Source organism: Poromitra crassiceps (genome assembly GCF_964638095.1).
Source record: "Poromitra crassiceps genome assembly, chromosome: 2".
Lineage (NCBI taxonomy): Eukaryota > Metazoa > Chordata > Actinopteri > Beryciformes > Melamphaidae > Poromitra > Poromitra crassiceps.
In genome coordinates this window covers 62,715,266-62,725,929 of record NC_139624.1, presented here as the reverse complement: position 1 = coordinate 62,725,929, position 10,664 = coordinate 62,715,266, and the positions used below count along the sequence as shown (strand labels likewise).

Below are 10,664 nucleotides of genomic sequence, written 5' to 3'. Positions count from 1 at the left end.
TAAATATATTATAATGTCATAGAGTTGATGTAAATCGTTAGGGTTGTACTACAACCCAGGTCTTACGAGTGAGAAGGAGAGCTCTCACTCTAGTGCCTTATCCGCTGCGTACGCAGCCCACTGGAAGACTGTTATTTTTGCTCCAAAAATTACTTTTAACATTAAAACCGACCACCCACCAGTAGGTGGCGTGGTACCCCCTGGGGCTGAGGTGGCCACCCGCGTGACTACGTCACGTCCACTCACTCCAGGGACAGCCACTCATTGTTTCTTCCAGCCCGCTGAGAATCGACGCAACCAACGATGCATCGATGCAGCAAGGCTGGGTAGTGAGAGCTCTCCTTCTCACTCGTAAAACCCGGGTTGTAGTACAACCCTAACGTTTTACTTCGTTTCGAACTCAAGCTCTCACTCTAGTGCCAAATTCAACCGCCCTTGCTGCCGGGAGCACTCCACAGAGCGACCCGAGAGGCATCGGTGAACCACGGCCGCATGGCAAACGTTCATGCCCGACCATATGACATTTTAGAGCGGCAACGATACTACTTTCTTGCCACTGACCGTACTGCATGCGCGAAACGCGAACCGGACATGTCGAGGCTGTAGTACCCAACAAACGTGTGATGAGAGGACCATGAGGCCGCAGCGCACATGTCCTCCACCGAAACACCACGCAACAACGCGGAGGATGTCGCAACGCCTCGCGTAGAATGCGCCTTGACACCCTCCGGGGGTATCTTACCCATGGCAGAGTATGCCAAAGCAATCGCCTCCACTATTCAGTGTGATAAGCGATCCTTGGAAAGGATCAGCCAGCCTGGGCCTTCTGCCCAAAGCAGACCAACAACTGGTTTGTAGTGCGTAACGAACGCGTCCTGGCCACATAGGCCGAGAGCGCCCTTACGGGGCACAGCATGTGCAAGCGCCTCTCCTCGCCTGAACTGAACGGCGGGGGACAGAATGCTGACAAGTCTATGGCCATAGACCTAAAACTGCCATTAATATTCTTAGGTTGGTAAGCCGGGTTAGGTCGCAACGTAACCCTGCGCCCATCATCCCCAAATACCATACAGGCCTGCTGCACTGAGAGGGCAATCAGGTCACCAACTCTCTTTTCTGACGACAAGGCCAGCAGCAGTGCAGTCTTCAAAGACAGAATTTCAAATCGGCGGAGTCCAAGGGCTCAAACGGATGACCCGTTAGCCCGTCCAGCACCGTAACCAGGTCCCATTTGGGAAAGACGCACCGCGACGGCGGGCGCAGCCTACGCGCTCCTTCATGAAGCGCGAGACCAAAGGGCACGCCCCCATGGGGCTCCCTTCAATTCCCATGTGGCAAGCAGAAATCGCGGCTACGTACACCTTAAGCGACTGTGGGGACTGACCCGCGTCAAGCAGGCTCTGAAGGAAACAGAGAACTGGTCGCACACTGCAGTTCACTGGATCCACGCCCTTATTCGTGCACCAACGCGAAAAGACCCGCCACTTGTACGTGTACTGAGAGCGGGTCGCCACATTACCGGGCAAGCCTTGGGCTAGCAAATGGTCCCGTTCAGGAGCCAGACTGCTAGCTTCCACCTGCTTGGGGAGGGGTGGAACACCTCCCCCTCCGCCTGGGATAGGAGATCTGCCCGTACCGGCAGTGCCCAGGGCGGACCTTGCGCCAAGGAGACCAGGTCCGCAAACCATGTCTGCCTGGGCCAAAATGGGGCCACTAGAACGAGCCGGAGGCGCTGTTCCCTCACCCTGTCCAACACCTGACTGATCAGGGGGATCGGGGGAAACGCATAGAGCCCCTCCCGCGGCCACGCGTGCGCTAGCGCGCCGTGACCTAATGGGGGACCGTCCTCCTGGATCGAGAACCACAGTGGGCAGTGTGTCGCGCGCCACGATGCGAAGAGATCGACGCGGGCGCAACCAAACCTGGCCCAAACCTGTTCCATCACCTGAGGGTGGAGGCACCACTCCGTATAACGGGGATTGCCGGGGCAACGTTCTCTTTCGAGTCCGGCCGCACGCGGACTTGTCCGGCAGTGCGGTCCCCAGGAGAGCTCCCGACCAACAATGGGCCCACGGCGCCATTGATGGTGGGCTTGTCCTGAAGCAGAGCCAGGCGCATCCCCAGGAAGGTCGCCGCCTGCGCTGGGACAAGGCAACTCTTCTGCCAGTTCACCAAAAACCCTAAGGTTTGCCGGTGATCGGTCACCACCTTGGTATGTTCCGTGGCACGGACCCTCGAGTCGGCCACTATGAGGGCGTCGTCGAGATATAGGAAGACGCGGATCCCCCTCGCGCGGAGGGGAGCCAAGGCTGTCTCCACGCACACCGTGAAGGTTCGCGGGCTCAAAGACATGCCGAATGGCAAGACACAGAACTCGTAAGCCTTCCCCAGGAAGGAGAACCTCGGGTATTTCCTGTGTCTCCTGACCACGTGGACATGGAAGAACGCATCTTTCTTTCTGTCTCAATGTGTTGAACAGGCGGGGAAAAGAGAGCATTCGGAACGGGAACTTCCTCAACGTCTTGTTGAGACGCCGAAGGTCCAATTTTGGACGCATGGAGCCGTCCTTCTTGGGCACGACAAAGTACCTGTGGTAGAAACCCAAGCGCACCTCTGCCTTGGGAACCGAGCGAATCGCCCCTTTGGCGAGGAGCGAATAACCTCCTTGTCGAGTATGTCCATGGACTCCCCCTCCACGGCCGGATCGGGGGTCCGTCGAACGTGGGTGGGGGCCTGGCAAACTGTAGAGCGTATCCCTTCTGGAGGGTGCGCCGTAATGGGGACGGGGAACATAGATGCTCCCAGGCATCGAGCCTGTTGGACAAAGATGGTCTCTTGTGGCCAAAGGAGCGGAACCCGTCATGAGTATATTTTTGGGCACCGGGACCTGATCCGGTACCCTGATGGGGGGGCAGGACGTGAGAGGCTACACCCCCCTGCCGCATGGTCAGTTCCGTAGAAGCTGTGCATGCTGGGGCAGAATTTCTTACGGAAGCTCCGCCTACTGACGCGCCCCGTGGGTGCGTTGTATCGAAGTAACCCCCCCGCCGTGCGACTTTCGCAGGCTGGGGGGACTGCGGAGGTAACGTTCTCTTTCGAGTCCGGCCGCACGCGGACTTGTCCGGCAGTGCGGTGCCTAGGAGAGCTCCCGACCAGCAATTGATGGTGGGCTTGTCCTAGGAGCCTCTAGCCGAGGCCAGGCCGTAGCCATGGACCAAGGCGAGCCTTGATGACGGGTATGAGACCCTGGGAGAGCTCCCGACCGAACTTGGGCCTTGGGCACCGAGGACAGTGGGCTTGTCCCTAAAGCTACAAGCCGCAGGCTGGCACTGAGCCCAGCCTTGGTGAGCCAACCGGTGAGCTTGACCTGAGCGCTGCCAACCGATGCCAGGCCGTGGCCATGGACCAAGGTGCGCTGGGCCCCCTGTCAGGCTCCTTCCGCTTGCAGGGGACGCCCCAACAAAGGGAATGCGACCCACGGAGAGCTCCCAACCACCCCGGGCCCTGGGCACCAAGGGCGGTGGGCTTGTTCTTAGAGCTACAAGCCAAAGGCTGGCACTGAGCCCAGACCTTGGCGAGCTGAAACCCCTGCTGGAAGCGTAGCGCCAGCAAGGGGCCGGTACGTCCATTGTAGACCAAGGAGCCATGTTATGGCTGATGCAGGGGCTGGGGTGGCTCAGCCCAGGCAGTGCCCCTTTTATTTCTAACGTTACTCTAGCCGGAGTAAACGTGCGCGCTCTACACGGAGGTAGCTCGCGCCCAATGTACTTAGCACACAGATACTAACTGCATGGGTGCACGCTAGCTATCTGCAACAATACTATCGTTCTGTGCTAAACAGTACTAATGCTATCTGCACGTATACGCAAGCTAGCTTTCACACTTTTTTTGAGAGCGGACCTTGGTCGGCGCCGGACCATAGGCGCCGGAAATGGGGGGACAAGGGCACAATTTGTCCCCCCAAAATGAGAGAGACTGGGGGGAAAAAGACAGGAGAATTAACAGTGCAGTGGTGCCGGCAGCCAGCGCTCCTCAGAGGAGAGCGACTCGGTCTTCAACTTCCCAATCATGGCTATAACTCATTGTTGTAATAGCTATACTGTATACATATTAGTGTTGTCAAGATACCAACATTTTGACTTTGATACCAAGTGTAGTATCACGATACTCGATACTGATACGATACTCGATACCTAATGGATAATGGGGGTACGGTGGCGCAGTCGGTAGCGCTGTCACCTCACAGTTAGAAGGTCCTGAGTTCGATTCTCGCCTGGGACACTGTGGGCGCTGTGGTTGTGTTCCCCCCATATCCTCAGTGCCTACTGCCCAGGTGGGTTATCTCGTCGTAAGGGCTTTTCTCTCTGTGTGGAGTTTGCATGTGCTCCCCCAGGGGGTTCATCCGTATATAACCCCCCCACTAAAAACATGCAGAAGATCAGATCGTCATCGTCATCCGACCAGTGACGACAACATCCGAAGTTGGTCCCTGGGCGCTGTACGAGAAAGCGACCACTGCTCCTGGCCTGCCCCTCGGAGGAAAGGACATGCCTGGATGGGTTAAATGCAGAGGACACTTTTCACCGGCCACCGTCAGCATGAGTGTGTTGTGGCCGCATGCATGTATTGTGGTGTTCGTGTGACAATAAAAGACGGGCTTGTCCGTTACGAGAGTTTTTTTTTAAAGAAACAGAATGTCCAAAAGATTGATCACATTCACAAATTCAAGGTTTATTAACACCCTTAACAGTCACTGTGGGATTGAAGGACACCTCCTTTTGAAATGTTTCAAAAGGCGCCAGCCGCCACTGATACAAACGGAGACTGTCGTGTCCCGATGTGTAAAACCTCGTTTGGACAATCAGTTTTCTCTGTTAAAGGAGCAAAACTATGGAACGGTCTACCTACTGAGCTGAAAACACAACATGATTTTTATGTTTTTAACAGGGGTATCAAGTCATGGTTAAAAGAGAAACAACTGTGTTCTCACACTTAATACCCTTGTAGACCTCTGGTGGTACTCTGTGTATTATGTCTGTATTGTGTGTACATCGTGTGTACATTGTGTGTACTGTATTGTGTGTACATCCTTGAATACCTGCTCTGATAATTTTGTGTGTACATCCTTGAATACCTGCTGTGAAAATGTGACAACTATGAATGCATTAATTGACAGATACACTAAAATATTGTAGACTACAGGAGGGGGGGGGGGTGCACACCCCCCAATCACCATCAACGGCACAGTGGTGGAAAGGGTGGACAGCTTCAAATACCTGGGAGTCAACATCCACCAGGACCTGACATGGGCCGGCCACACCGCCACTGTTGTCAAAAAGGCCCAACAGCGACTACACGGACTCAGGCGCCTGAAGAAATTTGGGCTAAGGCCAGAAATCCTCAGGGACTTCTACATAGGCACCATTGAAAGCCTGCTGACTGGGCTGCTTCACCACCTGGTACGGGAACTGTACCACCATGGACCGCAGGGCGCTAAGAAGAGTGAGGCGCGCGGCCCAGCATGTAACAGGATGTGAGCTGCCAGAACTGCAGGAACTGTATAACCAGCGGTGCCTCAGGAGGTCTCTGAAGATCATCAAAGACACAAACCACCCCCACAACAGCCTGTTCTCCCTGTTACCCTCAGGGAGGAGATACAGGGTCCCAAAAGCATGCACAAATCGCTTGAGGGACAGTTTCTTCCCGCAGGCCACGAGACTCCTTAACATACACAAATAGTGTAGTAGCTGTACTGTACTGTACTGTACTTGCTACCATTATGTATGTCTAATGTTTAATTGTATGCTTAATTAGGTATATGCTATTTGCACCTGTGCAAACAGAATGTCACTTATGTTTAAAGGGGGACTAACCCCCCAGATATGTATCAGAACAGTGATTTGAAAATACCTATGGAAAAAACCAAGAAATGACAAATGCTCTTGTCTATACTAAACTCTTTGGCTGTGTTCAAGTCAAGATTTTTTTTCGGAAATGGACGCCATTACAGTTTGCCTACCGCCTCAAAAATAATTTATTTGAGAGGGGCAATATCTTTATAAATATCAACAACTAGCCAACGCTGGTGGCCTGTTTGGAAACAGCTTTGCTCAAAATGGTTGAAAGTTATATCAATTTGGTAATTCAGTGGCGAACTAGAAATTTAATTATTTTTCTGCATGTATCTCTATGGCAGCGTGTCTAACTACGTTACGAGAGCAAAGTGACGTGGGCTCGTTACCGCAGCACACCGCACAATAGGACAAACCTCTCGCTCTGGGGTAACACAATGCGAGATTTCTCCACGTAATTCCCTCGTCTAACTAGAGATAAACCGCGCAATGAAATCCGTTTTTAATTTGCGTTTTGGGGCTTTTCGTGATTCTTGTTAAAAGTGACAGCACCTCTGATTTTTCCTCTCAGGGCGCAGGCAGTGCAGGGCAGAGCTCTTCTCCTCCTCACAGACTGTTCCCATGCAAATCCCCCCGAGGAGCACACACACACACACACAGAGCCAGTCGCTCTGCTCTGCTGACTTAATTTCCTGAAAAGTTGGCGTTGCTTGTACACAGTGACGATATTATATTAGCCGATATGTTTAGAGAAGCTTTGTCACGTTGTCACGTCGTACAGTAGTATAGCGTTATATTTTACATATGCGCTAAACTGCCATGAGATTTGTTTGCGGAAATGTCAGACTGTGCTCTCTCTGCTCTGGCCGAGTCCGAGAGAGCCCAGCTGCTGCTGCGCGCGCCCCCCGGAGCTTGGGGCTAGTGCATGAGGTTTACAGTACGACTCTCTCCCGCCTACCTGGGCTGGAGACAGTGCTTCCAACTCGGACTGATAATATAAACATCATCATTCGAGCTTATCCAGGTAAGATATTAATAAAGTAGTGACACATTCAGCGGGAAACTAACTATAATTAAGACATGTGCCAACTTTGACGACGTTTGGTTCAGTATTTTAAGAGCAAACTTCAATAGGAATAGGCTTGGAGTTCTGAGGAGCCGAAAGGGTACAGGGGGAGTAGTGGAGTAACTATCTTGAAATCCCATAGTCTTTGGGAACACTGTGACATCAGTGTGTTCCTAATCTCCCATTCATTTGAGAAAAAAAAAAAGCCGTGTTCCACCCTTAGAGGGCGCTTATGCCAGATATGCTGCTGAAAAATGATACAAATGGTCAAATGGCAACAGTTTGGTGTCAAATGTGGACATTTTGACCAGAATTCTTCACACATCACCCCCAAAGTCATATATATTGGTTAAAAGCTGAAAAAAAGTGTTTTGGGGGTTAGTTACACTTTAAGTATGTTTAAAGTATGTACATGCCATTTGCACCTATGTGCAGTGAATATGTCACTGTCTTTGACTTGTCTTATCACTTTACTGCCTTATTGCTTGATGTTTCTCTTGTTTTCCTGCACCCATATACCCTGTTATTTTGCACTATGTTGTAAACGGAGTCTACAGCACAAGAATTTCACACGTGATACTTGTACTACGGAGTGACAATAAAAATCTTGAATCTCTTGAATCTTGAATATGGAGGAGCAGCCCTAAAAGAAGCTCTCTTCCATGTTTTGGTCAAGATATCTGGCAATTAATGGAAAGGCGTGACTTTGCCCCTTCTAAAGGGGCCTATTTCTGAAGAAAATGGTGAAAACGACATACCCAAACTAAAATGCTTACTGTGGCTGAACCGCTAGGGTTACAGACAACTGCCTGACCATTTCTGAAAGGTAAGACTTTGAAGTTTCTGTTCCAAGTGTCAGAATGACTCTATGTGTTACTCACCCTGAGTAACACCAGCTCAAACACAGTGGTTGATTCTCGCCTAGAATAAAAAACACTTTTACAGTGTAAACAGTTACCTGTGGTTGTTGTATTTATGGCTAGAAACCCAATGGAGACATAGCCACAGGCCTTACCACATCCCAACTCAAAGAAGATGAAAAAATACCAAAACATGAGTATTTGGCAGTGGTTTTTGTAGGGAGATACCTAGGCGGATTTCCAAAAAGCCATTATAAAAAGTCATTTGAAAAAGCCAAATAATCTGAAATGTTGTCTTTGTCTTTGTACAAAGACAGCTATAACTTCTGCTGTGTTGATCTGATCTGAAAAAGGAAGACATGGTTCGATGCGCAAGATTCAGCCGGTTAATTTGGTATGTAGCATGAACAGCATTGTTCAGAATTAACTACCTAATTAATCACATAAATGACAAATAAACAGCAAAAAATCAGAAACGTAACGCCGGCGTTACGGTGCCATGCAAGAGGTTAAAAAGTCTCCAGCGTCTAGTGACTTCCTTGTCAATACATTTGTATGTATAGCTTTACTCTTGTGGTTTTATATTTGATTATGTTTCTTTTTGGGTATGTCCTTTGGGGTGTATTTTAATGTAAAAGCCGCCTGTGGACAGGTGTTGAAAATTAGCGTTCCACTATAAACACTTAACACTGTGTATCTGGTTGTTGTGCATACATTTATGTTACATCGCCAATGCTCTGTGATGTCAATATTAAATAAACTTAACCTAACCTAATATGATTTCCAGAAATTACTTACGTAATAAGGACAGACTGGTTTTCTCTGTCTGTGAGGAGATTGAGGACAACAATGTGATTAATTTTCTTTAAATGTTTAGACAGTGTGCCAGAGAGAGTACAAAAAAATATATAAAATGTAGAATATACAAAGGGCTGATCGTACTGTACCTGTCAACATGTACTGGTAGGCATTGTCAGAGATGGAGAAGATGTGAGGAGGAGCTTCACTCCTCTTCTTGCCTCTGTAGGCATTGACCACTGACTGACTGTACACTGGCAGCCACTTGTAGGGGTTGACAGTCACACAGAACAGCCCTGAGTAGGTCTGTAGAGGAAGATATCACAAGTATTTTTCATTTAGATGACTGGTTGAGACAGTGGAAAGATCTGCAGATTGGTCGTTATTACTCACGTAGATCATCCATGCTGCATAACGCTCTTTGAGGTTAAACAGCACAGCAGGCTCATGGAGGAAGGTGAACATCGCCATGTCCTCAATTTTATCGAACTTCGGTGGGTTCTGGGGATGGATGTCAGCCTCCTTATGGGTTACAGTCTGAAATGAATAACCACAGGGAATATTTTCAAGTCAAAAAATAATATAATGTAAAATAATCTCATACATTATAAGATGTAAGCCTATGTATGGTAGTTTTCTTTGTGTACAAAGTATACAGTATATACCAGAAAATGCCCTGATAGCACCACTACCTAGTTGCCCTAAATTATACCTGTATTTAGCTGACCCACTTACTTTTCCAAACTCAGTGTTAACGGTGACTTTGTCCCCATCTCTGCTGGTTACTTGGGCTTTCACATACTCAACCTCAGGGTCAGGCACAAAGCACTCTTTTTTTCATGTCAAATGGCCGGGTCTGGGCCTCCAACCGTTCCTTATCTGACTTCCGCAGGAAGACAGCAGCAGCCCCGAATTCTGCCATCAGGGCGTCCCCCATCTCTACGGTTGTAGAGGTTTACCTGAAAATATTTGAGATATTTAGCCTAAACACCAGAATGCATCTCCTATTCTGACAGCTAAGCACTTGAGTCTGCATACAATCCAATTTCTTTACAATGTCCCTGGCTATCAAAATGCAGTACATACTAGAAAGTTACTAGAAAGCTGGTACAACTTTAAACATCTTGAAACAACAAGCATATTTTCTTATTGGTTTAGTACATTATAGTGTGACTAACCCCCAAAACACTTTTTTTCAGCTTTTAACCAATATGACTTTTGGGGTGGTTTGTGAAGATTTCTGGTCAGAATTTCCACATTTGAGACCAAACTGTTACCATTGTACCATTTGTATCATTTTCAGCCGCATAGGTGCCCTCTATGGGTTCAAACCTGCTTTTTTTTTGCCCTAAAAAATGCACAAAATGTGGTACAAGCGACGTCACGATGAACCAAAGACTATGGGATTTCAAGATAGTAACTCCCCTACTCCCCCTGTACCCTTTCCCAGCTCCTCACAACTCCAAGCCTATTCATAGTATTCCCATGATGTCACAAGCATTTTCCTACCAATATGGCGCTACAATACACACAGCTCATTGGCTGTTTGTGTCACTTGACCGGTTAATCACCTGTTAATTGATTACAATCACCTGTTATTTTCCTACCAAGATGGCCATGTGGTGATGTAACAGAATACTATCAATAAAAGCCACTATAATCATAAATAGAAATAAAAGGAAGGAAATGGCATTGTGTTGCTGTAAATCATTCCCAACCTTTTTCATATTAACACATTCACTGCCAACAACGTATGAACACGTTTTCAGAATCCAGCTGTTCCCTGCCAACAACGTGTTTACACGTTTTTGGCATCGATTTTTTTTTTTTGACGGTGGGTTGTGCATCTAAGCCTTTTACATCTCTTATATAATTATTGGAGCCACCGAACGTTTACAACCCATTCCACCGACCCACTAAGTGGCAACAGTGCTCTCCTGGCTAGAGAAAGGAAAGCATTTTTTTAACTTGTCAAGCCATTCTCAGCCCAGCCATTCTCCTTTTCGCGCTGATTGCTGGCGATGCGGGATTGCAAATTTACATAATAGATTCAGCCGATCTACTATGATCGGGTGATAGATTACAGGT

The 10,664-nt window shown here is 48.6% G+C and overlaps 1 pseudogene across 1 annotated transcript; it reads right to left on the bottom strand.

Moving 5' to 3' along the window:
- Positions 1 to 8,572: 8,572 nt before the first annotated feature.
- Positions 8,573 to 9,513, bottom strand: LOC310797215 (myosin-6-like; annotated as a pseudogene). The gene is made up of 4 exons: positions 9,312 to 9,513; positions 8,970 to 9,113; positions 8,726 to 8,882; positions 8,573 to 8,604 (listed from the first exon to the last, which is right to left on the bottom strand). The product of its transcript is annotated as a myosin-6-like (transcript).
- Between the last annotated feature and the right edge of the window lie 1,151 nt (positions 9,514 to 10,664).